The following is a 22,076-nucleotide window of genomic DNA, read 5'->3' as shown; positions in this document are numbered from 1 at the left end:
AAAAAAAAAACCAACAAAAAAAAAGCAGTGACTGTGAGAGGAAGGATTGCAGGAAAGGCTGATCTTGCTTTAGATTCCTCTTTTTCATCTCCACCCTTTCAGAAATTTCTACTAGATTTTTCTGCACAGGGCAGGTCTGAGAATGGTATTCTCTGCCTCGTTCCTACTATCCATCATGTAATCCAAAGCCCATCTTGAAGCAATGATCATGTCTGTACTGCGCACACTGCAGCATTACCACTAGGACCCAAGATCCATCAGCTAACATGCCAGCTGGCACCTTTCCCTCCCCTCTGCTTTCTTTCCCTGAGCAGGAGAAACCATTCATTGCCTTCTGGGGCTAGCACTGGACCCACACTGTTCTTAGTAATGAATGCAACCTGTTCTAACGAATGTGAAGCTTATTTGTGAGTGTGGAGCTGCACTCAATTGCCTGACATTTCACATTTCTCACCATAAATCTGGGTAACACTTTATTTTAATTACTGGGACATTTTCTAACTTTTATTGTTTCTGGCAAACACAGGCAAAATGAGCTCATTCATTATATAAGGTATGTGAGCTATTTCTTCAGGGGAAATTGTGTTCTATATTATCTTTGCCATCCAACAAGATGCCATTCACCTCTCTTTTAGATGTCATTAACTGTCATACAGACTGAGAATAATGAACTAATCTTTCCCTGAACGACAAAGACTTTGGAAGATGATATATCCATCCATCCATCCATCCATCCATCCATCCATCCATCCATCCATCCATCCATCCTTCTGCATTTTGAACACAGCAGTTACTGTAAGTAACTAAGGGGCCTTTTTCACATTTCCACTCCAGAATGAGTGTGGATACCACCTTGAGATGATACAAAGGAAATTCCAAACTGCAGATTTCAGACCTGGATTTGATTTCTCCAAGGTAATTCTGATTTACCTGTGTTAAAAAGACCAATAGCAAGAAAGAGCAGGGTGGCAAAACTGATGAGCACTGTGCTCCTCAGGAAGATGCTGTGCATTGAGGACTAGGCATTGGAGACTGCAGTCAGGGCCCTGGAGAGAACCAAGGGATTCTGCAAACGCCTTGAAACCTCGGTGTAAAAATCCCTTTATATTCCCCCCACCCAGAAAAGTTCTATAACTTCACTAAGATGAACAGTACTATAGATTGGAGAGCTTGAACTCCTCTAGCTCTCCAAGGTCAAATCAGCAGACCTGCAGAAAAATCACACTCAGCATCTCTGGGCCTTATTTGTCCCACAGCAATTGGTGCCAGATTTCGAATAGAGTCCAAACAAAGATTAAGTTTAGACTCTCTATCTCCATAATGATAATTTGGGGCCAAGATGCAGTAGGTGCTGAACACTCTGCAGGCAATATAACCTCTCACTTGTAAAACCAGGCTGTAACTTTTCAATTAGTGAATTCAGACTGAACTGGAGAAATCATAACTCAGGCCACTTCTTTTGACAATTGTTCAAGCTTTAGAAATTGAGTCCTGCTCTTGGACTGTGGAGCAATGCCCCCCCCCCTTGTCTGTGCAATACATCCCCTCCTCAGACTGTACCTTCCTTGTTCATAGTGCTCAGCCTGAGATGATGGAATTGGCTGTTTGCCCAGGTGGAGGAGAAAAAAAAAAAAAAAAAAGCAGTTACTGTAATGGAATGGCTTTCTGACTTTTCTGAATACAGTAAGTGAAAATCCCATGCAGATAGCGCATAGCATGTTTAATGACTCACGCTCTGCATTTTCACCAGGGAAAAATTTCAGGCCTGTATTCAGTTAAAAGATGGAAATTTTTATAAAACTTCCATTGTGGTATGTTACCATCTGTTCAGAAATTAACAAAAGCAAAAGCTAAGTAAGTAAATTGGTTGATTTTCTTTCTTTTTCTTGTAGTAAGAGCTTTTGCTTTTATAGATAAGATGTGAATCTCTATGGGGGGGGATGTGAGCATATACAACTCAGTACAAAAAAAAAAAGTAGATACTTCCATCTAACTGCTTACTGGCTTTGATTTAAGTCCTGAGAAGTAAACTATTCTATACATTATGGCCATTTTCACATGTAATGATCAGTAGTGTTGTGTATCAGTCAGGGAATGAGAGTTTTGTGTCTGTAAGCATTAGCATGTGCTCATCCCAAAAAACCCCTCTCATTTGAACAGCTTCCAAGGTCTTCTGATGAGACGACTTTACTGAAAAAGTGTTCTCTCTCTTGGGAAGCAAGCCACTGAGGATTTGGATGAAATGTGTTCAAAACCAACAGAAAATTTAAAGTTCTGGTTGGAGGGAAAAAACAAAAAAAGAAATTGCAGTCAGCAAATTTTGCCCCTTTCCTTTCTCCTTCATTCTTTCTAATGCTTCATAAAAACACTTAACTTTTTCCGCCTGTTTTTAAGCAAGAACATATATTTCTTTACAGAGAGTTGAATTCTTGGAACTCAGACCATTTTCATTTAGCTATTTTTACCCGCCCTGCTCCTTCCTGTATCCATGGAGTTTCATCAAAACATTGAATTCCAGTCTCTAATGACATAACCTTCCCCTTTCCTTCCTGTTCTCATGTCACCTCTCATTTTCTCACCAGCTCCACAGCCTTCTCCGATTTTTAGACTTCTTCTACTCTAGGCTTCTTATTTTCTTTATGTACTTTGCAACAGCACTGGCCTCTTCTCCACAGTGGGGAATATTAAGAAGTCACAAACTTCTGCATAAACAAAAACCCCCAAACACTAACTGTCTCAGTTCAGGAGAACATCACCTCTTCTTCCTTACTCCAGGGAACAATCTGACTTCAAAGACTCAGTTTTGTCTTACATCAGCATCAAACTGGGATGATTTGATATAGTGAAAGGAATAGAATGATTCTCAGATGAAGGTGAGACGAAGGGGCTGTGACACATACCTAACCATTTCACTGATTGTATTTAACAATTAAACATGAGATAAAAGTGCTATTCAAAGTATTTCTGAAGTTACTTAATGGCTTAGCACTAGCAAAATATGCATCGGAGTCTGGCCCTACGAGAGCTTTCCACATGCATACTACACTTTGCTATAGCCGTGTATTTCTGCCAGACAGTTCCTATGGTGTGTGAGTTTTAAGGGTAAAGGTAGGAACAGCAATCTGGCATAAACATTCCTTGTCTGAGAAAAAAATTGAACTGCAAATGGAATTCATTTGCTGATTTGCAGGAACAATGAAGTCAAGCAGCAAAACTTAGCAAACCATATTAAAAAGTATCCTCGCAAGTATTTTTGCAGGAGACAGAGGTGTTTATGAACCAAAAAAAAGAGGTGTGGAAGTTACAGTTGCTCTAGGGCAAATTTTAACTGGTTTCCCTTCCTTATTAGATTTCTCATTCATAAAAAATTGCTAGCTGGCTTAGCAGCCATTACACCACATGGAACTCTAGGTGCTTCTAACCATCTGTATGTATTTTTTGACATTTGTCTAACTCATTTTCCATTTCCAATTAATTTGTCTTAATTTTATCTCTTTGTCTATATAATTAGAGTTATCTGGAACATCAAGACAAGCCTTTATCTCAGCAGGAGTATGGATAGCATATTTGCTCAGAAACAAAGAATACAAGCTCTAGGCTACCACAGACTGCATTGCCCTTCTCAGATGGCAATACTAAAGAAAGTTCTTGATGCTATAAATCACATTTGATCCTGACACTTTTTCCTAATCTGGATCCTGAAAGTTCAGAGTCCTTCCAAAAGTCATCACTGAAGTTTTCAGTCAGGTTTGCTCTCAGAACACAACATACTCGGATTCAGAGTAACAGCACTAAGTTAATCAATTTGAGCCCTACACTGAGAATCTGCCAGGGATCAAAAGCCTGTATATAAAACTGAATCCTGTAATGTGTCAGGTGCCCAAAATTTTCATCAAATTCAACGGCTGAGCCATTGCATGGGATTCAAGGATTAGAACATTAACTTTCACAGAGTTACACCTATCCATGACTTGCCTATGGGAATGCAGTGCAGGAAGATGACAAGGCTAAGTCAGCAATTTCTTGGTCCTACAGTCTTATCTCTTGGTGCCCAGCTAAGTCTTTTATCAACAAAAAACAGTTGGAAAGCCTTATACAAAAAGTTATGATCCTGCAAGATTCAGAATATTATTTGCACAATAAACTTAGAAATTAGGTTTGAAGTCTTTCTTGTGTTTAAGCCTGAAAAGAAAAGCTTAGTAAGATACAGAAATGCCAAGTTTAGTTGTTTTACACACAGAAAATTAACCGTCTGTTTGGATCAATGCAAATTATTTTTTCTGGCCTACAGAAGCTCCATGCAGAGCACATCCAGATTAAAGAAAGCATTAAAAAAAAAAAAAAAAAAAAAAAAAGTATATGATACAGATTTATATGCTTTTCATTGTTTTGTTCATAACTAAAAGAGCTCAGTGACTCACAATATCAATAATAATGCTTTCTTTGAAACGTCTCACCCACATTGGAGTTGTGTATGTGGAGTTCACCCGCAATTTATCTGTATTTAATCTTTTTCACACCTCCTTTCCCTTACTATACTCGGATCATTGACATTTTTATCAGTTGCAATTACAAAGGCGTGTGGCGTGATGGACTTAAGAAACTTCAGAATTGAATCTCTAATTCTACCACAGGTTGGTGAGGTCATTTCACCAAGTCAATGCTCCTTTTCTTCTTCCGTGAAGTGGAAATGCATACTATGACTTCCTTTATTAGAGCTTTACATGGGGCTATATAAAGACCTGTGTATGACAAGAGGAAACAGTCAACTGGATGAGGTTGAGCACTAGAAATAAGAGGACAGCTTTGTCGTGACCTACTGTGTTACCTATCTCAAGCACATTTTTGCGCCATTTTTTTATTCCTTCTCACACCCATCATCAAAAGGAGCTGCCCAACTTAAATTGCCTCTGTGAAGGGAGACTCTTCTCATTCAGCAGCAAAAACAATGAGGCCCTTAGAAGGGCTGGCTAGAAAAACTCAACAAATTCTCATGGATGCTTTGCCATTTTTGCCCGTTACCCTATGCTTTACCTTATATAATTGATTAATAAAGTCCCTGAAATTCCTCTGGAGATATGCCAGGCCACAGATCCTGTTCTCATTTTATTTTAGTCCTAGGAAAAGCAAGCAAGAAAAAACTGCTTCCAAAAAGTTTCAGCTACTCTTCCTGATGCTTTGTTTCCCCAGACATCCATCAATAACTGAGTAACTAGAAGGTCTGACCGCCTTGTTTTCCGAGGTGGGTGCTGAGTTGAGCCGGTTTGCACTGCTCTCAGGCACCCAAGTGAACAGCTGTCCAGATTTCTTTGAACGGATTGTGCTGCTACACAGTTTAAGTGAGTGGGAATATGCACTGTTTGTGCAATTTCAAAATCTGATTTGAAAGCACTTCACGTGCACTGCAAACACTTGCTTATACCTCCACGTTTCCCTTCCTTTCCAGTGCTGTGCATTGCAGTGCACCGGAATGCTGACTTCCAAAGGCATCTGAAGTGCCCGTGAATCTGTCTAAACAAATATATGGGCAGATAATCTAAAAGAGAGCATTCCCATCTGTCGAATCTCTCCAAAGCTGACATTTGGTAATGGCCATCACCGCCTAACGTGCAGACTGCACCTCCAGCTGAAGACAGTGCCAAGCATATTCTGATTTTCATTTAACTCGGAAAGGCTCGGTGACAACTGCAGAGTAGGAGTTAACAGCCAGTTAGAATCGCTATCAGCATGCCAGAAGGAGGGGGCAGGGAGGGAAATAAGACCAAATTAGCTGTGGTTTGTGAGCAAGGGAGGTCATCTCTGAAAAAATAACATGATCCCAGCGGGATAAACAGTACAGGAGATAAATCAGTAACTGGGCCAATCATGAAATACAGGTTCTGCAAATATTTTACAGGAATGGAAGGGGAGCTAAGGAGCAAAACTATTGACGGGTTAGATACAACGTGCTCAGAGGGAGTGTACAGTCCCTAGAAACATGACACTGGCACAGGGTTGGTGGTCAACTACCTCCAAGAGATTGCTAAACTGAACACAAATCAGGCATTGCAAGAGAGCTCACACAAAGATATGCTTAGGACTTGTCAGTGGCTGAGCGCAAAGGCCTCTGCACCTCAGCAGAGGAGGTTGTGTAGCTGACGGGCTGTAGTAATTCAAAGGTTATGTGCTTTATCTTGTCAAGTTGAATTTTGTGCTCACTAAACCCATAATAATTGGATTTACTAACATTTGGATTTTTAAGATTATGTTTTCTAGACACTGGATTTGGTATAAAAAGTTACACTACTTGAATAGCATAAAGATTTGTCTCGTGTTCTCAACAATGGACTCTTACTTAGTCCTCCCAGGTATCACTCACTAGAAATCTAAAGTGCAGAAAGAAATCCGGAAGGTCAATATAATCAGTAAGATTCTGAAAACTTTCTTCAAAAAGTAAGAGAACCATGAAGAGAGCATACATTCAAGCACAGAAAGGAATAATTTTCTATATATTTTTCATTACACCGAAAAGATTCAAAGACTCTTTCCTCCTCCTTTATTTTCTTTGCAAAAAATATGTCAGAGAACAGATAAAGCCAGCACATTTTCACCATGAAGAGCTGCTCTGACATCTAGTTTATATCAATTGACTCAGGGAAAGAAAGGGAAAATTTCCTAAAAAGGTAAGAAAGTAGTAACTGTTAAGTTCAGTGTAAATAAGTAATGAGTTTAATATTTTAAAAACCAAAAATATTTAGGACATGGACTTCAATATACAACTTGTTGTGAATGGGATCACACAAACAACATAAGCTACCTATAGTTCCCCTATATTCCAGATACCGTTTCATGCCATGTGGCCACAACACATGTCCACAACATTGTTACCCACCTCTAAAACAGCATGGCGGAACGCAGAGCGCCTTATAGGAATGGGCTCTGGCTCACAAGAGCTCTTGAACAACCATCAGAAACTGAGAAAGTGCTAGTTCACCCAGCCAAAGCCATGCAAAAGCTCTTTCAACCAGATATCCAAGCACAATGAAGTTCCAAAGCCAAGAAACTTTTCTCAGAACTGTAATTTAGCAGCATACCTCCGATTTCTTTCTGCACTGCTTGCAGAGGTTTTAAGTTTGGAGGCCACTATGTATATTGGCCATTTCCTGTCGACACAAGTAGTCAGAGGAGGGGAAACATCTGTAGATGTTGCTGTAACTTGAAAGCTACCACTGCACAGCCTGAAAAGACAAGACTGCTTCTCAAGGGAAACCTTTGGCACCAACCTGCTTGACATGGCTTAGCTCAAAGCGAAGGACTAGGCCTGAGCTGTCACAGGCATCTTAATCATTCCACAAAATCTTTAAAGAAGTACTGGAAACAGGAAAATACCGATTTACTGAAAGAACAATGAAGTGGGTTCTAAGAATGAAAGGCAAGGTAGAGTATTTCCACTTCCAAGTACTGAGGATATTTACCAGCTCAGTAAAGAAGCATCTGGTAGAATATAATGCAAAACCTCCACCTAAGGATTCCGACAAGTGCTCTTGTGTGAAAGCACTTACAAAAGTTATGCTGTACTGACAAACTGAAGCAAAAGAAAGAAACAAAGTAATTCTCTCAAAAAACGTAGGACGTCTGGATAGAAGCACAGATTTCCTGTGCTTTTAACCAGTCATGAGTGCACTGCCTCGTCAAGCCCACGCACGTGATGGAAACTCATCAGAATCAAGGATCATTATGCAAGAAAGAGGATACAAGAACGGTAAGACGCATTCATCCAGCAACTCACTTAAGCCACAACTCAGAACAGGAAGTTTCACAGTCAGACTTTCAATACCCACACCAAGTTAAATCAATTTAAATCGAATACATTTAAAAGACTTGAATGGAAAAACAGTCTTTTTATGCCACCCACTACCAGAAAGATTATTGTTCTTGCTTCAAAACTATTTCTGATTTAAAAGCTACTTGAATTTAGAATCTAGAGATTTGATTATTTTCTCTCTGTTTGAATTTCTACACAGGAAAACTGAGTAATTTGTACAGCTAGCTAAGCCAAAAAAAAAAAAAAAAAAAAAAAAAAAAAGGCAAGGAGGAGGATGGCCACCACTGGATTAAAATAAATTTATGATGATAGAATAACACTGTCAAAAATCCCCCAGGAACAGGCCTTATGTTCCATTTTTAGTCCTCTCTCAAAAGCTTACTTCTCTGATCCATGATAATTTTGGGACCAATCCTTTGTGTCTTGACATCAAATGGTGGTGGTGGTGGCATTTTCCTGTGCTGATGCATTCTAGCACAGGAACTGCTGGAATGCATCACACTGAGTGTCCACTATCTTATTCCTGACGTTGGCCATGACTACCTGCCTCACAGAAAAGTTTAAGACACTTCAAGAGGCACCAATCCAAACAAGTCCCGATCCAAACAAGTCCCTCTTTCACCACCAAGAGTTAAAACGGTTCTCTTGTTTCCTTTCCGATGTTGCTGTGTTTTGTTTTAAAGACCTTTACTGTAACAAATCTGGGTGTTCTTGGTAGCCATACAAATATCCCATCATTTCTGAATCCTTCCACACTCTCAACTCTATATCCAGCAGTACTCAGTTAAATATATCTATCTCTCTCTCTATATATATATGTATTTGTGCTTCATGTTAGATTTTACAAGCTCAAGTCTGTGCTTCCACACAGAAAGGGAGCTGAAGCAGAAAGGGTCCACTTCTGCACTCTTTCTCCTTTTTTATGCGCATTTATTACCAATGAAGGGTATCAGACATGACAGCCCTGGAGACTGAAGTCCTTTGTCTACACAAAAGGTCCAGTCCTGTCAGCAAGAGGGTGGGACTTCACTTTTACACTATTTCAACAGTATGTTTCCATCAACAATGCCTTGAGAAGCTTCCAAGAACCACCAGCAAAAGTCAAAGGAATGAGCAATATTCAGACTAACTCATCAAGGTTCTCTCTGAGAACTCTTTCTGAGAACTACCAAGGAAACCAGTTAAGACCAACTGTATTTGTCATTTAGGTTGAAACACATCTGAGACCATGTAACTGTTTATTTATAGGTTACTTAAAAATAACCCTACAGAAAACAACCATTAAGTTGTTAGTAGCACACACTGGATTTGAAACAACAATTAAATTTCCCATTTCATTAGCAAAGCTGTCTGTTAGCAAAGCACACCAGTCCTCACCAAAAGCAAGCTTAACAAAAGCTAGGGTGGGAAAAGGGTTACCGACATACATGTTAAAATGTCACAAAATATGCTCTGCACTCTGCTCCCTAGGGTGATTTTATTATTATTTTTCCACTAGCAGCAATTCCAGAAGTACACAGGAGTCAGAAAAAGAAATGGAAGCAGTTGTGAAATTGTCCCATCTACTTTTACCGTCCACATGGAAAAACACACAAAAAGAATAACAGGCATACACTAGGGGGAAAAAACCAAACCAGATTAAGGCCTCAAACTTTTTTTTTTTTTTTTCTTCACAGTTTTTAAGGACACAGAGTACATTCTGAATGTCTAAGTTCTCCAGAAGCACTGTCTCTTTAAAGTCGGAATGTGACTTCTTTTCACCCACAAGAAAAAGTGCAGTTTCCCAGGTTCTAACTGGAAAGTTTTCTTGGGAAAATATTCACTTCCAAAGCGTTGTTTTTACACTTTTGGTTCACTGGTTGTGTGACTCTTCCAATGCTTTAATAGTGTTTTTACTCCACGAATGTTTGTAATAACTTAATCCATCCTATTTCCTACAGTATCTCCTTTTAAGGATAATTATATCAATATGTTTCTGGCATTTTGTAATCCAAATAATTTTTTTTTTTCTAGATTTTGTTCTCAGTTGGGTGATTCAAAACAAGACTTAATTGCATGTTCCTGGCTCTTACAATTTTCTGAAAAAGTTGCTGCAGAGCAAAACTCAACAAATAACCCCAAAAATATTGGAAACATGGATAATTCTGCATAGCATTTTGTTAAATCCTCACAGCTTTCTTTTCTAATAAGAGTTCAAGATTAGCTATATTCTGCTGCATTTTCTGAGGTAAAAATCTCATGCATATATTTTATGTACACCTGCCCTAAGAAAGCTTTCTTTGGTTTTTTGTTTTGTTTTTTTTTGTTGTTGTTGGTTTTTTTGTTGTTGTTGTTGTTTTTGTTCTTTTTTTTTTTTCCCCCTCTTAAAAAAAGCTGCAATGGGATGTGTTGTGACAGGCTAAAAATATATACCCATAATTAAATGCTATTACATATGGCATTTAAGAAAGACCCTAACTGTATCTATTTACAACAGTAAACTATGCAAGAACCTAAGCAGATTGAGTAGGCTTACAGAAGTCTTTTTCAAAAGCTACATGTGATCTTCTGTAGAGGAGATATATCGTTCAACTCCATTCTTCCCAAACTTCTGTGCTATTTTGCCACAGTCGAGCCTCAAAGCTTTTAACAGATTATTGGAATTTAGTAATTAATACACTTAATGATTCTACAGACTAGCTTGGGAACTACTAGTTTATCACTTCAGAGTTTAGCTCCTCCTATCTACACTAAGGCAAAAATCAGGCCACCTCTGCTGCCTTTTCTGATGCTAGCAAAAATGAAAACTAGCAAAATAGCTTTAATGTCTGTTGCACTTGATCCTTATTTAGAACATTCATTCTGTAAATTATTAAATGCCAATGATATCTAATCATGTCAAACAAGATCTGGTCTCTGTTGTGTAACGCACAGCGCTGCCAGTAAGCAGTCCTTCCGCTGATGAGTTTGCAAAGTACGAGAGTGATGCAGAGGTGAGTGACTCACATGGAGTTAGTCAAAGGCCACTTCAGGACTAGTGACAAAAGTAGGTTTCTCAAAGCAAAGATCAGACTCCATTGTACTTTTCTGCCTCCACATCAAATTAAAAACCACTGCAGACTAACTAGAAACATCTGGCTTTAACACAGTGTTAGCTTTTACTGGTGCTTAGACTGCAGACTCATTCTAAGACAGTCAAAGAGAAATTTGGTAGGCCTAACATCTATTGTCCTCTCAAAGGTCCTTTGCTTGATACTGAGTGAGGGAAGTGGTAAAGCTGCTTCTTAGCTGTTTATAAGGGAAACCAGAAGATCCTTTGATAAGATGCTATCTTCTTTTCTTCCTCTCACTGTATTCACTGTGCAACAGGGGAATTTTAGCTTTGTGTTCCCTGTCCTACACAGCAAGCAAAGGCTCCAAAGGGGACCTCTCCAGCACACCAGATCAGGCTATTACCCAATAAGTCTCTTGTTCTTTGTACCATTAGAGATACTTCTATAACACATCCAATATGTATCTGGTGAAAATTGTTACCAGAATGTTTCAATCTCAAGCTCCCTCTCTCCCTAAATAAGTTACAGATAGAAGCCAACTGACAGCACTTGACAACATGAAGCATGGTGCCAGAATGCAAACCAATAAAGTTTCTTCTTCTTGAATGTGACAAAATGCTTATTTTAAGCATACTGAGACAATAAAGTGCTGATTAACAAGCAGCATGTTCTTCAATGAAACTTCTGAGTGTGTAGTCTTGTGCTAAATAGAGAAGATGCAGAAGGTAGGCAATCGCAAGGATGAGAACAGCTTCATGTAAACCTATCAACAATGAGCTTTAACCTAACTGCCATTAATGCCAGTAATGGAGTATCTTCAGCTACCTGGAGGACTGACCCAGTGTCATGGATGTATTTTTCTGAACTCATTAAGTATAAATAAATATGTAAGGTTTATTTCTTAACTAGCTAGCTTATAGTTGTCTCAGACATATTTGAACTGTCTATAGTCCTGCCTCTGACTGCTACCTTATCCTGGTACAAATGGGTAAATTGGATCTTCTGGGACTGCCAGCGATTACTTTAGTCTGAGCTAGAAATGATACTTGTTTTGTAGCTAGCCTAATCACACGTTAACACTGTGTTCTGTAGAAATTAATATAGACAAAGCTGAAAATACTACTCACCCACGGAGTCTAAAAATAAGCACCGAAATTTCCCCTCCTCGTTTCTTTCTGATTTTTGTTTCCCCTCAGGTGATGACACTATTCTCCTCTCCAGCTCTCCTGAAATGCATCATGTGCTCTGTGTCACAGACTGTTCTGGGGAACTTGTTTTTTATGTAGGGTTATAGTTTTGGGATGTATTGTGTGAGGTAAACCAAGAATCTGTTTATTAGACCAGAATAAACAACAGAAGACACAGGTTTAACATGGCCTCCACAAATCAGATACCTAGAAACATATTTAAGTATATATAAGTAAGAGAGGAAGCATAGGCACAAGTGTGATATGCACTAATTCCAGTAAATGTGTTGTTTTCGGCTGCACTACCACAAAGAAATATACTCCTTCAGAATATTTCTGATATGACAGACTCTGTTCAGTTTAGCCCTGCAGCTCAGCCCATTTCAGACTTCCAAAAACAAGCCAATTAAAATACCAAGAAGCTTATTGAATACTGATTGCTTTAGATGATGCAAGTCAATGCAGCCTTATTTCATGCAAACATGGGAATTTAGAGAGGACAAGATCCTTAAAATCAGTAAAAATGGGAGTAATTTAACAGAAGCACTGCAAAAAATACTTGCAGTTCCTGCCAAGCAGACAAGCCTTCCAATGAGAGGATAAATGGAGAGGAGTCCGAATGAAACTACCTGACAATGAGGAGAAACAATCCTAGTTTTGGGGCGGTTTGATACATACTTCTGTATTATTGATATGTCCTCATGCATATGCTTTATGAACTAATAAATTCTCCAAAAACATCTTATGAGGCAAGTAAAACAAGTTTCCATCTCCCAGATGAAAAAAGTGAGGTTGGTAGGTGTGAATACAGATGGAGCTGTTTCTACAAGTGGGATGAACAAAATGGACTTCTGGGCTTATGCTCCCGAGTTGCTACTTTTGTGGTATTTAGCTTGGTGAATTTGGTGAAGGGAAGACAGAAGAAGCAGTTTTTCATTACACATTATCTATACGTGTATGCAATTCTTGACAGAAGGTGTCCCCAACCTGGTCTGAGACGTACTTCAGCGCACACCGTAAAACTCCTCCTGCCCGGGTGACTGAAGCAGAAAGCCATGGTGGTGATTCTCTGCATGGAGGGCACACTGCACACCACAGGAATAATGTCATGCTGCCAGATGCATGCTCCATTACATTCTTCTAGTCCTGAAGGAAAAACACTTTAAATTCAGTAATATATAATATTCCTGTTAATGTGAGACAGGAGACTGGCAACATGCCACTGACAGAGCCAAGCAATGGAAAAAACAGAGAACTAGTACAGTCTCACAATCTGAAGCAGACAGACCTATCGTAAGCTGTCTCCATCCTTGGGGCTGGATGGTCCAGGCTGATTTATGAGCACAATATTTACAGCTAACACACATGAAATGCATTATGACTCGAAATAAATCTTCTAATATGCACAGAGAACAGCTAAGAGAAAATAATGCATATGGTAAACTAGGTGAATGTTTGTCATTAAAAGCATGGTCCTAAAGCCAGAGCATGTCTTTGGGACAAAGGAGACCGTATTTTTGTGCTTGTGTTTATCAATACTCTGGAAGACAGGAGCGATTAGGCAAAAACTTTCAGAAAGATGTCCCATCTTTTAATATTTTCTAGTGAATTCAAAGCTGATGAAAGACACTGTGTTGAAAGCCTTGGGAGTAAAACGCTGCTTGAAAGGAAGGTTAGTGTTACGGCTATGCAAAGACCCAGCGAACAACAGGCCAGAGATCAGGTCCTTAATTTTTGCACACCCATGTTCCATCTCATAAACAGGTATAAGTATGAAATAAGGTAAGGAAGGGCTACTTTAAGGCCAGAAGGGACCACTGCAGTTAAGTATTCTGACTTACTGCATCACACTACAGGCAGTAGAAATTCCCTTGAATTAATTCCTAAATTAAATCATCACTGAACAGATAAACTCTTCAGAACAACCATCCCTTACTACATAGTGAGACTAGCAAATGGGGATGTCACTTCTAGTTTCTCTGTAATTACAAAAACCTAAACCCACTCCCAAAAGAACTGATGACAGTTTCCTGATGATCACTCCTGTCTTTTGAACCTTGCACAGCAGACTACATCAAGCAGGCTTCCCTAAGGCTCATTGGGTTTTAGAGGGAATATGGGGCAGCTATCACTTAAATGCATCTATATTTGACATTTTTGCCTACAAAGCTGCACTGGTCATAGATTATACCTCATCATGTCCAGCCAATCCAATCAGGCCAAAACAGCTTCTTGTAAGGACAGGGATATATCTCTTCCTTTGACACTAAGGTGTAACAGTGTCTTTTTTTTTGCAGTTCTTTGCAATGTTGACTCTTGCCCAGTGGCATCTAGATAGAAGCTAACCAACTCATTTCATGCAGGGTACAGAACAGCCACAGAGAGCTGCGAAGCTGCTACTTTTCCTCAAATCTAATTCCAGTATGGTAGGGCATACTAATAAAAAATAATCTAATAATGGAACCAGTCTGGTGTAGAAACCAGAGTAACTACTTCAGCTAACTAAACATACTTCCTGCCCTAAACCAGCATCCCAATGTGTTATTTCAGCTACTACCCATCTCTTTCAGAGTACTTTTCACTGATTAAAAGGGAGCAACTAAATTTCTACAGGAGCAGCAGAGATTAATTGAAGGAGCAGCAAAGTGGATTTGGGGAACAGGAGAGGTCAGCTGGGGAAAATACTCCAAAATCAGCCCTATTTTAAATTCACTCATGAAAGAAGCAGTAGCATGAAGTTACTGTTTGACAGCAGTACTGTTCGGATGTGCCAGGAAGGCATCAGCTTTTTTTTCTTGAAGTAGTCTAAATGGATTTGATTCACAGATGCTGGGAGCTGCAAAGTGACAGCAAAGGAAGGCAAACACCTACTAATATCTCTAACTAGGTGTTGCAGTTTTGTCACAACAAGATATAAGCCAGGCAGAATGACCTTTCACATTGACAACGTCACAAGAGAGTTTCAGTTCAGTGGGAATAAGACAATGTAAATAAACCAAATGCAGCCCATGTCTGATACAATTAAATAAAAGATGAAAAAAAGAAACTATAGCTCTACTGTATTTTACTGTCAGGTCTTCCAAATCAATCCCATTTTGTATTTCTTTTATCAAGTTAAGCACTGATAATGGACAGAGAGAGAGTGAATATGAAAAAGGGAAGAATTTAGGAAGGGTAGCAGGGACATACTGCATATTTCCAGGACACTTCTGTAATGCAACAAAATTATTACACCACTAAGTTGCAATTAAAATATACCCTTCTCAGTGAAAAGATTTAAACTTGCCTCCACAGCTTTGATTATACCTTCAGATTTACTAGATTTTCTTTCTAAAACCCTAGGTAGCCCTTAAAAATGTTGCAAAACTAACTAAACCTACTATTCATATTTCCTGAAGCAATAAATAAATATGCATCTGTTGAATTACATGCTATTTTAAGGGGTTTTTTTTGTTTGTGGAGTCCTTTAGTATGTTGATTTCAAATGAAGGAATGATACACAGCAAACAGGAGGAACTTATATAAGCTATAATACTGTGAGACACACTTAAAATTTTTTAAAAAATTTAAAAAACCCCAAAAGACCCCACCAAAACAAAAAAACACCAAGAAAGCAAGCAAGCAAGAAATACGAAAACCTCAAGCCGTATTTGATCCTAAATTCAGGAAATCCTTTAAAGTATGGGGAGCTTATACAACTACCTCAGCAGAATTCTAGGCTGGGCCACAGAACCCACGGCTTCATGCCATCAAACCTAATCTTTGTTTGAGATCTGAAATATTCGCTCTAACAGTTTTCAGTCACATTGCAAAACTGTGAGAGGAAGATAAAAGGCAGATTCTCCCCGCCTCTCTTACACTAACCCCAGGGACTAGAAACATCAGGACTTGATTTAACCAAACACACAATGGGCCAGAAAAATGATGAGTGATACTAGGACTTGACTGACACACAGAAGACTTCATCTGATTCAGTTTTCCAGCACAATCGTTGGATCACCTCAGACCCTTGAGCAGACCCTGCCCAAATTAGATCACCAGCAAAAAAGCATCCCCTCGCTGGCCAAAATGACAGCAAAGTCAGAAGAGTCTCTGTCAGTCAAAATGCTTCCTCACTGGGGAAAAGCACACACATTACCAAATAAACAGCAACTTCACAGCTTCAAACAGACAACATTTTCAAGAAGCTAAGCCCCTGGGACCTTCTCCCTGTAAGGCAATTTATCCTTGCAGAGCTACTACTGACAAAAAAGCCTCCAGATCTTCCTTCTTAGTCAGCTGAACTCCACTGTGTCTCTCTTCCAACAAATTTACTGTCTCAGTCTGTACCACATAAAGGCTGGACCAAGCTAAATCTGCTGGCTCCCAAACAGGCTTCTTAAGACTCCAGCAAATCAAGAGTAGGATATTTGTTTCTAAACCTCCAAAGGAGGATTAGGCAGGAAAATTATAATCCTAACCAGCCTCCCACCTGCCCTTCATTCTTAGTGGAGGAGATATGCATTTTAATATCTGGAAGTTACTAGCAGATGAACCTCTTTGTCCAAGGTAGGATATCAGAGATTACAGTTGCTAGGTCCCTTGTTTCTTGGCTGCATAGGAAAAAAGTTTTCTTTCTGTAAAATGAGAGTGTATATAATTGTTTGTTTTAGTTCCAGTGACATTGTTCCCTTCCTTCGTGATTCTTTTTTTGTCAGTACCATCTCCCAATAACTGAATCTGACTTGAGGAAGAACTAGAGCAGTTGGGCTACCTTTTGAAAATTCCTCCCTTCATCTCCCTCTATTTCAGTGCCCCAAACAAAAAATCAGGTCAGCAAGGGACTCTTTCACATATGCTGTCCGACCGGCTTTGATCATAAATTCTTTGCATTTTATATGATGTTTACATGTAAGTCCTACTGTAATGACATCAGAGCCTCCAAATACAATTTTAGCACAAATTAAAGCGGTAACGTTCAGAGAACCATTCACCTTTACACTGTAGGAGTTTCGGCAGTGCTGTTGTTACTTTTGAGGGGGAACTGTGCAGGCTTCTTGTCAACTGGTTTAGGTTGCCTAAATGAAGCTGAGTTGCTCTTACCATCTCCAGCTGCTGATGACTGCATGTACCACTTTCTCTACATTTGCTTCAATGCATTGGCCAAGAGCAAAACAATCTTCCTGCGGTGCACCTCCTACAAACAGGGTATGGGAAGAAAAAACCCCCCATAAAACATAAAAGAAAAAAAAATAAAATCACTTGCAGCATCTTTAAATGTAATAGTAACAGTCTCTTGGTGCCATCATCAGCCATGGCATTTCATTCACACAGAACACTTGTGGGCACATCACATATGCTTTTCCATTCAATGTATTTTTAAATGTTTCCCAGGCAACTGTTTCAATACAATATGCCTCCTTGGCAACCTGGTACCCACAAATGCCATGCCAGTCTCCCTAGTCCTCTTTTTAGGTCTTCCCATCCTTGCGTATACATGTCACAAGGCTTGATTTTCTATATCCAGCCACACAGGTACTGCTCTGTCCTAATACTTAGGAAAAGGGAAGGCTGAATTGGACAGATGAGCTGTGCACTGGACTCTGCACGTGAACAAGTTCAGGCTCCGGTAAGCTACTAGAGAAGGCAGGTTTTGAAGGCAATGACTCTTCATTGAAAAGACTATGTCACCTACAACTAAAATTAGGGAGAGCCTAGAAAACTGTCTTCACTCAACTGACTTTCTCTGGAAACGGCAATGAGCCTGCACTTCTCAAACTGAAACTGCATGTCATCTTTATTCTCCTGACTATGCTAAAGGAAATCTTACACAGCTTTCATAATTCTGTGGCTTGAATTGTAATACAGCATGTTGATTAAAATAGTCAGACTTTCCCATTTCACTACAGACAGTGATTAGCACGATACCGAGTGAGCCAGTGTGATTGAGTTACTCTTTCCAGTGCTACATTTGCTGACACTAGGCTGTAGAAGAGATATGCTGTAAAGTCCATTTGCTGCAGAAGCTTTCACTGATGCTCTGCTGCACATACCTCCACCTCCTGTGGTATCTTTGGGGACGTTTTCCTTTATGACATTTAGAAGAATGGACACACTGATCCTTGAGTGAAGTCACAGGCTATTTAACAAGGGCAAAATATTATCAACAAATACTCCTAAACCAAGCACTGATTAGATAAGATAATTAAAATGGAATGTTTCAATTTTCTAGCAAGGCACAATTTATTCTGAGAATTTTTATCTGATACAGGAGCTATCACTGCAGACTACGGAACCAAAGATATTTCACAAGGACTAAAATCATCCGTGAGCATTAGTCGCCATAAAAAAAAAATGTTTTAATAAAACCTGCATATGCTTTAGCCTCAAAGTGGTACATTAAAAAAAATAATAGCTCATGCATGCAGTTACATCAGGCTCCAAGAGAAACCTAGCAGAAACTGTGGCATCTCCTCTTCATTGATTACTCCATAACAACAGCTGAAAATTACAATTTTTCCAGGCTATAAAATGCCTAGCACTCCAAATTCTACCCCGGCAGCAAAAATCTCCTGTCTGTGAGTTGTTGTATCTGTAATAGAGACCCTGCATTACCAGGCTTTCTAATTCTTCCCAAACGCAGAAGCTCTCATTCAATGTTGCAGCTGTTGGGTAGGAAATCAGAAATAGCAGAAGGCGGATTAGTTGATAATGTACCAGTTCTTCCCCAGCAAATGCTGGCACCTGTGTTTTACGCTCTCCTCTTTCCCTCAGCCCAGGAAAAGATCTCTTGGTTGGTTTGGCAAGCAATTTATAGGCTTTACTGATCGTGGAATTGCAGAAGGATAAGAATTTGTTATAATAGCCCCTTCTTCCCGAGAGCAAAAGTTAAAACTGAGGCCCACTTTACAGCAAGAATCGGGGACCTTGTAAGTAAAGATTAAGCATGTGCAGCGTGATGAGACTCTATAGGGAATAACTACACATGTTGGCACTCCATTTACAAGGAAATCCCTGAAGATAATCTGTGGAAGCACTCTAGCTTCCAAAAGCTCAAATCCCTTGACCACTGGCTCAAATCCAGTCAAGGCTGACGATGATAAAGGCTACTCTTTGCATTTCTATAAGAACTTTTTTCTAAGATCACAGAACACTCTAATCATTAAATTATGCAGGACCCAAAGTCAAGCCAGAAGTAATAGGATTTCCATGTCAGTGGAGAAAACAGTAGGTACGATCTCGTACAACATGGCAGAACCAAGAACAAGTCCTATTCTACACTTAACCTTCATGCTATAAGTACATTATTATTTCTGGAAAGATGCAGATGAAAAATACTGCGTACACATAATGGACAAAGATTTCTAGAAAGCTACTTTCAAATCTACAGGTAGTTACAGAAGCAGAATGAAAACATTCATGCTTGCCCTCATAGGTTATGATGGGTACACATCAAACAGATAACAATGAAAAAAAAAAAATCTTACAGCATCAAGTTTTCAATTAAATCCACAAAATACAAAACCACCTACAAGCTACAGATGTTAGGTTCTTCCCTTTTGCTTTTTACAATCAGCAATAATAATTTTCACTATTCTTTTTATTGTATTTCATTTGTGGCCCTTACTGCACAATAAACATTTTTTATGTTCACCCATAATAAAGCTTTTGCAAATGCTGTAATGCATGACTCACAGTACTAACAGTACCACACAGCAACACCTTCAGCATGAAAAACAGACTGCACTTCTGATTGCTGTTTCAGAAGAAAACATCTCTAAGAAAATAAATTTGTTTGGTACAGTGCATGATTTCGGAGCAGAGGATTGTCAAATTAGTATCCAAGTCATAAGACACATAAAACACTAACCCAAACAGCACAGGAGTAGAAGAAGAAACCCTGTGGCATAAACAATCATAAACGTAGATACACTTAGCAATATGTAGAGGCCTGCAGACATTAGCTCAATCCGATTTCACTGCCCCTCAGATTTTTTTAAAGCAAGATTTTTATATTGTTTGCTGCCGCCAAGTGGCGATAATCAGTGTTGTGTTTTATAATTCAGAGCAGTCATTAAGCCTGGCAAGTAAAAAACCTAAAATAAAATACTTCTTGGTTTGTCTTCTTCAGATAGCATCAGCAGTTGCAAAATCAAATCTCCTCCTCTGTCATCTCATTTTCAATGACTTACATAGCTGATCCCCCCTTTCAGTCTACACTTTTGCTTTATTTACCTACATTTCCTCTTGCTATTCTTTGCTCTGTGTCTGCTGCCATCATCACCTCAGCAGGCCTAAAATCTTCAGATTTAAATTTGCCCCTTGCCTCTGTTCAGTTTACCTTGTTGCACCTGGAAGTTTTGGGAGAATGTCCTTCCTGCCAAAGAGGGAAAGGAGGACCTATTTCCTGGAATCTCACTTCATCTCACTGGGAAGCAGCTTCTAAATGGTAACAAAAGTGAAAGGCAGAACACTGTAACTGTACCGGTATTTCTTAGCTACTGCAGTAGCTGTAACAAATATTAATATAGGAAAATGTTAGTCTGTGTGACAGTGATTGGCTTTTCCATTGCCATTTCCTTCTTCCTGAATTTCATTCTCATTTTAGTCTGCCTATCACATAGCAGAAATATTAGCACTCTAGCACGACTATCGTTTATTATTTTTATTTTTCAGCTGGGCTATCTACTGTAGAAACTTAAACAGTTCCCATTAGTAACCAAATACTTTACACTTCTGAGATTTTTATCCTCACTCCTACACAAAAAGGAAATCTGTTAACACTCTTTTAATGTTAAAAAAAGCGCTATTACTTAGAGTAAAAGACAGTACCTTGCTACAGAAACACAAAGTACCTGAGTTAACACGGGAAAGCTGTTAAGACTGAGCCTCCCAGACTCTAACTGAATCACCTTCAGCGTGGAACACAGCTGGAAGTGGCTGTCCGGCTGTACCTGCCACTTCTCAGGTTAAATCCACCAATCTATTTCAAATGTGAGTCTATAAACTCTGATATCTGAATGCCATTTTCCTGCTTCAGATCTGTTCAAGCCATGTAGAAATTCAGGTCAACTGTTACTTAATACATTTTTGATGGTCTGTGCGCTCAACACAATAATTCACAGGGATTGCTTTTAATAGTGCTGTAGTTAATATTGATACCTCCTTTTTAGTCTAAAGAGTCCAAGGATGAAACAGTCTGTAAGACATTCAGTGCTGCCTGAATGAAGTTATGGAAAATGAATGTGAACTTGGATTCATCTTTTACCAATAATAAATTGGTTTTATGAAAATAAGCGCTCTGTACCCACTCTCATAAACACCTGGTACTAAACTGATTTCCTTATGCAGTTATTCTCATATCTATTATAGAGAATTTAATCAGCAGTTACTTTCTGATCCTTTTATCTACAGTTGGAGAACTACGGAGAGTCTGTCATCATTTCTCTATTACATCTGTTTGTGAAAAGGCTGCACCCTGATTAGTGTCTCTACCCATTTCAAAAACTACCAGTGATGGCTCCTCCCTAACAAGTGCTTTATTTTGTCACCCAGCAACATTCCTGCCAAAAGACAAACTGCATCATTTCAACAGATTCTTTCCAGAAAGAGAAATTAGATCAGAGATGCACTCCTAATCTACTTAACTATTTGGATTAAGAGTCTTTGGCTTCAGCCTTATACCGCAGTAAACATCCAGGGTATCAGTACGAAAATCAGTTGAACGATGATGAAGAACCGAGCGGAGCCCACCACCATCTTGTCCAACTTGGCCAAAGCCCAGAACATTCCGCACTCACCGCCTGGCCCACTCCGAGGACCACCCCAAAAACCCGCCCTGGCCACTCCGCATCCAAGCCCCGCACACACCAAACCTGGACAAATACCTAAAGTTTAAGGAGTAAAGGTAACATGAAAAGGTTTCGAGGCAGACGAGCACCTAGCAGCTGTGAGGCACTAGAGGCCCCGCCGAGCTCAGCGCAGGGCTGACTGCGGCGGAGGGGCTGAAGAAGGGCGGGCTCCGCCTCGGGAAAAAGGGCGGGCTTCGCCTCAGGCCGCGGCCGGCGCCCGCCC

The sequence above is a fragment of the Athene cunicularia genome (genome assembly GCF_003259725.1).
Source record: "Athene cunicularia isolate RWA chromosome 21 unlocalized genomic scaffold, athCun1 chr21_part1, whole genome shotgun sequence".
NCBI lineage: Eukaryota > Metazoa > Chordata > Aves > Strigiformes > Strigidae > Athene > Athene cunicularia.
This window is presented reverse-complemented; position numbering follows the sequence as displayed.